General features: G+C 44.0%; 1 protein-coding gene and 1 non-coding gene across 2 annotated transcripts in view; one reads left to right on the top strand and one right to left on the bottom strand.

Annotated features, from left to right (window-relative positions):
- CTNNA3 (catenin alpha 3) overlaps positions 1-1900 on the bottom strand; it is a 1791515-nt gene extending 1789615 nt beyond the window's left edge. The window contains exon 1 of the mRNA XM_032252666.1: positions 1861-1900. The gene's annotated coding sequence lies outside the window, so the exon portion shown is untranslated. The remainder of the gene's footprint in view (positions 1-1860) is intronic.
- Positions 1901-2046: 146 nt separating this feature from the next.
- TRNAS-UGA lies at positions 2047-2128 on the top strand. The gene has a single exon. It is a non-coding gene; the product is annotated as a tRNA-Ser (tRNA).
- Positions 2129-6000: the final 3872 nt, after the last annotated feature.

The raw sequence follows: 6000 nt of genomic DNA on the forward strand, positions 1-6000 counted from the left end.
CCAGCTACTCAGGAAGCTGAGGCAGGAGAATTGCTTGAACCTGGGAGGTGGAGGTTGCAGTGAGCTGAGATTGCTCCACTGCACTCCAGCCTCGACGACAGAGTTAAGACTTTGTCTCAAAAAACAAAAAAATGACAATGGTAGGGACCTAAGGTTGGAGCCAAAATAACTCATTTGGATTTGGAAATTCACACTTTTGGGGGGATGGAATTACACCAATTTTGATCTCTTGGCTCACTCTAGCACTATGATAACAGCAAAAAAAAATATTATTTCACTGTTTCAAAAGCCTACATTAACTCAAACAAGCTAAAAGTTAAATGTTAAATATAGGTATTTCACTTGAAATGTTGCAAAGACATTTTAATCACAATTGTTCTCACAAAATACACAATAACTTTGTAATCGATTCTTTTCCTCATAGTCTTGCTTCCTGCCCCTCGCCAAAAAAAAACCCCTCTCAAAGTAAAAATTTTGATTGAGCAATTTTAACCATAATCAATTCCCATTACTGTCAAGCTTTTAAGCAAGTGAAGAGGATTCTTTAAAGGGAAGGAAAGGTTACAGAAGAAAAAGAGCTTTCAGTAAATATTATCATCATTCAACTGCACAGAGGAAAGATTAAAAGGGCTTCAAAATTAAAATATAATGAGTAAAATGGTAAGGTTAAATTCTAGGTTATCCCAGGACACAGGTACAATCTAAGGACAAGATTAAAAAATAAAAACATAGTTCTTGGACAACATCTATTGGAAAAAGTGCAAGTGAATTTTGTGTTTACAATAAAATTTATGCCTGGCAATGCTGGGAATTACTTTGTTCCCATGCAGTATTCATAGACAAAATGGGATCCCTCTTATAGCTCTGCCAAAATTTTTTTTAAAAGATAAAATTCCTAAAAGAACAATCTCAAATAAGACAAAATTTGTCCTTACAAGTCTCAAATATTCCACTCCTCTTCCACAATTAAATGAGTGTAGACACTTAGCACCATAATTTGGTTTAGAGAATGGTATGAGAAGGTCTCAAGAAAATTTACACACCTTATCAAGTGGAATCACTTAACATAGAGGCTTCCAAAGGTCGAGTTGCCTTCCTTATTATGAAACGTGCCATTACGAGAATGACGGTGGCATTTCCATGAACACTTCTAGAAACTTAACCTAGTGAAAGGCCTTCTGTTACCCGACACAACCTGGCTCTCCCGTGGCGCCACGTGCGGCGCATAAGCCGCGCCGACCCGCGGACACAACCCCAGGCCCCAGTGCCCTGAGGTGGCCAAAGATAGCACAGACCTCGGTTCTCAGTTTTAAGAAATAACGCGGATAAAGCACCTAGGGCAGAAGCCACACAGAACCCGGGAAGGCATGAACGGCATTTAATGGTAATGAAGGCAGACTAATGCGCAGAACTTCGTTCTCAGACTACGTCCCAGGCCACCCGTCTGCTGATAGAGCGGAGAGCACTCTTGCAGCCTGACGTCTTCCCGTTAAGCTCGACAATGAGAGGATCACTGGGAATTTAAAAACTAGGAGACGGCTGATTGGGCAGAAGCCCGGGGAGGATGGCCAGTATCCCGGCTTGTCACGCTTCCTGGCTCAATCCGCACAAGAAACTGTTCTGAAAGCGACTCCCCAGTCTTGGCGGGAAACGCCAAAGAAGACACTCCTCTCGCAGAAATGCAAAATTTTCGGGAGCGCGGGCCCGCAGCACGGAACGGAACAGATCTTTGTTTCACAGCCCTCTCGTAGACCTAATAAAGCAGCGGGAGGGCGAAAACCAGGTCAGCGACCAGAAGCCAGGCAAGGTGGCGATTTTCGGAGCACAGCGAAGGGAAGAGTTTCTAAGATCTGAATGTACCTCTACTTAGGGTGCTTTCTATTATTTCTTCGCGTCCACGCTGTAGTTCCCGCACCCCGAGCCCTCAGCCCGGACACCTCTCACCGAGCAGAGCTCAGAAGTGTGCACGCCCCGCCCAATCACGGGCCTGGCGCCAGCTCAGTGGTTGTTACACTAAAGTGTCTCCGCCTCCCGTGTGTCTTCACAGCAGCGATGGCCGAGTGGTTAAGGCGTTGGACTTGAAATCCAATGGGGTCTCCCCGCGCAGGTTCGAACCCTGCTCGCTGCGGAAGTGGGTGCTTCTGATTTTTTCGATTTTTTCTTTTATTTATTTATTTATTAGACGCCTTCAAATGAAAACTCTTACTCTTCTCTCTGTATTTTCCATACCTGTCAGCTAACGGAGTAGTTTTACACGCTGTAAAAAAGCCGATAAATATCAGTGCTGCAAATATGCACTGTTTACACCAAGAGAGAAGTCCTTCCGCTGTCCTAAAAGGCAAAGTAGCTCCTCGTGCTCCATGTGAAGAGCAACTTGGCAAAATAGAAATAAAAGGAATATAAATATTGACTGAAGTTTTCGGGTTACCACAGCCTGATGATACTATCACCTTACTAAACTAAGAACAAAGCTAGCCACCTTCCCTTTCATCCCAGAATCACTTCCAACGGTTTCCAGACCACATCCAAAAGTGATATGAAATGGGAGATAATAAAAGCAATTTTAAAGTTCTACTTATAAAGCATCTTAGATACATTCACATAATGGAACACTACACATATAGCCATTAAAATGATGTTAATAATGTGGGCGGGCCTTCCCAATGCATTGCCAAATGCAAAAAGTAGGACAGATCAAAAAACGGCATATCATATTATGATGACGTTTTTGTTAAGCAATTCCTGTATATACCCATCTATGTGGGAAGAATGGGAGAGAGAGAGAGAGTTGGAGAATGAATGGAGACTGGAAAGAAATACACCAAAATGTTAGCAGGGATTATTATCCCTGGGTGGTGTGATTTGGGGAGATTTTTATTTTCTTAAATAGTTTTTTTTTTTTTTTTTAACTGGGTTTTCTAAAATTTCTACATGGACCCAGTATTATGTTTCAAATAAGAAAATTGTGAGGTTAATCATTGAAACCCTACACATCCCCTGTCTGTTACCTTCCACCCACTTTCACCATCTCTCTCCCACCCCATGCTTCCCAGGTGCTCTTACGGACTTCTTTGATACTTCAAGGCTAGGGATAGTTTTCCGTGGTACTTGAAGTGGATTCCACCCACACAGCCCCATTCTATTTGAGACCTGACTGAACACACACACTCACCACGTTTACGATTTCTTTTTTCTATTTTCTTTTTTGAGACGGAGTCTCACTCTGCTGCCCAGGCTGGCGTATAGTGGCGTGATCTTGGCTCACTGCAACCTCCACCTCCCAGGTTCAAGTAATTCTCTGTCTTGGCCTCCCGAGTAGCTGGGATTACAGGTGCCCGCTATCATGCCGGCTAATTTTTTTGTATTTTTCATAGAGACCGGATTTCACCATCTTAGCCAGGCTGGTCTTGAACTCCTGACCTCATGATCCACCCACCTCAGCCTCCCAAATTGCTGGGATTACAGGCATGAGCCACCGCACCCAGCCCATATTTATATTTTCAATCCATCCTCTGTGCCCAATCCCCCCCACCCTTTCCTCCCCTATTTAAGTCACTTACAAGCAGCTGCGTTAGTTTCCTAACTGGTCACCTTTCCTGTATCAGTCAGGATTACATTCAGCTGAAAATAACAGAAAATCCAATTCTAGAGGCTTAAACTCATAGGGATTTGTCTCGAAAAACCTGGGAGATTAATACCATTCCTGTATCCAAGAGAATAAAATGGTGTATAACTTATTTGTTTCCATTTTAAAAATTAAAAAATATTTGACACTGCATTAAAATGTCAATCCTAGCTGGGCACAGTGACTCACACCTGTAACCCCAGCACTTTGGGATGCAGAGGCGGGTAGATCACCTGAGGTCAGGAGTTCAAGACTAGCCTGGACCACATGGTGAAAACCCCATCTCTACTAAAAATACAAAAATTAGCTGGCCATGGGGGCAGGTGCCTGTAATTTCAGCTACTTGGAGGATGAGGCAGGAAAATCGCTTGAACCCAGGAGGTAGAGGTTGCAGTGAGCCAAGACAGTGCCACCACACTCCAGTCTGGACAACAAGAGTGAAACTCTGTCTCAAAAAAAAAAAAAAAAAGTTAATCCAAGGAAGAGCGATATCCAAAATTATAAATTAAAACATTCCATCAAAAAGGCAAATTAATGACCAATTTTATGTCTAAACAGTATTCTCCAAGCTGTAAAGGTAGCTTCATTTGACAACTCTTTTTTCTTGTGAAATCATATCTTATTGTTTCAAGATTTTTTTTAAGTAAATAAGAAATGATGTTTCAAATATATAGTCACTTGTCACCATTTTTTTAAAAAGAAAGAACAAAGAAATCTGGGAATAGGAAATTCTCAGAAGGAACAGGAAACGCCTCTTTCCTTCTTTCTGCTTTGCCATTTTCTATATGCATATACATCTTTTCATCTCATAGTCCTAATATGGTTGCTGTACCTTCGGACCTTACATATTCATTCAGCCAGGAAGGGGAGAGACAAGAACCCTCATTTATGTCTAATTTACCCAAACTATGTATCCTGGCTACCATTAGCTGGAAGGAATCTTGGGGAAGTTTAGCTGGGTATACTGCTCCCCAGTTTGAAATTGGGAAGAAAGAAAATTAGATGGTATTAAGTGAAAAATCGGTTACGTTTACCGCAGCCCTGTAACAGGAAAGTCAAAGCTTGTTGACACTGGGCCTTGGAGACAAGTCCCCTGCCTTTCTTTCTGGCCTTCCCACCCTTCTCCTCCTTCTCCTTTGGAGTTACTGGAAGACCTCCTAGCACTGCATCTGGCTCACGCCTTCGGGCCTTTTTAACATGTTCACATGCAACTACCTGGAATATCTTCACCCTTGTCCCCTCACTAGAGGAAGAGGGCTACCTGGCATTTGAAATCCCTTCTTCTTAAGGGGACTTGCTTTCCTTTTGAATCTAGGTGTGAGGCTGTAATCCACTCCCAACCCCACTCCCAGCAGGGAACCTGAAAAAGTCCTGTACTTGCCCTCACCCTCCCTTGCAGCTGAGGCGGCAGCATGTGACCTAGGCTCAGCCAATCCAATGTGCCCATCCCCAACTTTCAATCAACAGCTATTAATAATACAAAAAGCGGCCGGGCGCGGTGGCTCAAGCCTGTAATCCCAGTACTTTGGGAGGCCGAGGCGGGTGGATCACGAGGTCAAGAGCTCGAGACCATCCTGGTCAACATGGTGAAACCTCGTCTCTGCTAAAAATACAAAAATTAGCTGGGCGTGGTGGCGCATGCCTGTAGTCCCAGCTACTCAGGAGGCTGAGGCAGGAGAATTGCCTGAACCCAGGAGGCGGAGGTTGCGGTGAGCCGAGATCGCGCCATTGCACTCCAGCCTGGGTAACAAGAGCGAAACTCCGTCTCAAAAAATAATAATAATAATACAAAAAGCAGGTAGGATGGAAATCCGTCCTGGCAGCGGGCAGAGGCAACAATGGCACCCACAGGGATTGCCAGGGCCAGAGCTACAACTGGAGTCTATAGCTGTTCAGTAGCAGAACAGTACGGTCTGCACGAGACTAATTTTGTAGCGTCATTCTGCTGCGATCTTGGACTCTGCCTAGTGTTTTTACAGCCTTCATGGCCATTCTACAAACTATTCAGTATCCTTCCAGTAAACTCCTATGAGTTTCTGCTTAAATCAGCCTCATTCAAAAACAAATTGGGTGGGGTGGAGGGGCTTCCAAAAGTGATAACCTCCCCTCACCCATCATTGTCTGCCAAGAAAACTCCTATTCTTTCAAGTCCCACTTCTTAGGGAAAGCATTCCTGCAAAATCTCTCAGGCTGATTCAGAAGCCACCCCTTAGCCTGGATGCAATGGCTCACACTGTAATACCAGCACTTTGGGAAGCTGAGTGTAGCAGATCGCCTGGGCAAACACAGCAAAACCCCGTCTGTACTAAAAATACAAACATTAGCTGTGTGCAGTGGCTCATGCCTATAGTCCCAGCTACTCAGGAGGCTGAGGC

The sequence above is a fragment of the Sapajus apella genome, unplaced genomic scaffold (assembly GCF_009761245.1).
Source record: "Sapajus apella isolate SASKATOON/1434 unplaced genomic scaffold, GSC_monkey_1.0 scaffold78, whole genome shotgun sequence".
NCBI classification, from domain to species: Eukaryota; Metazoa; Chordata; class Mammalia; order Primates; family Cebidae; genus Sapajus; species Sapajus apella.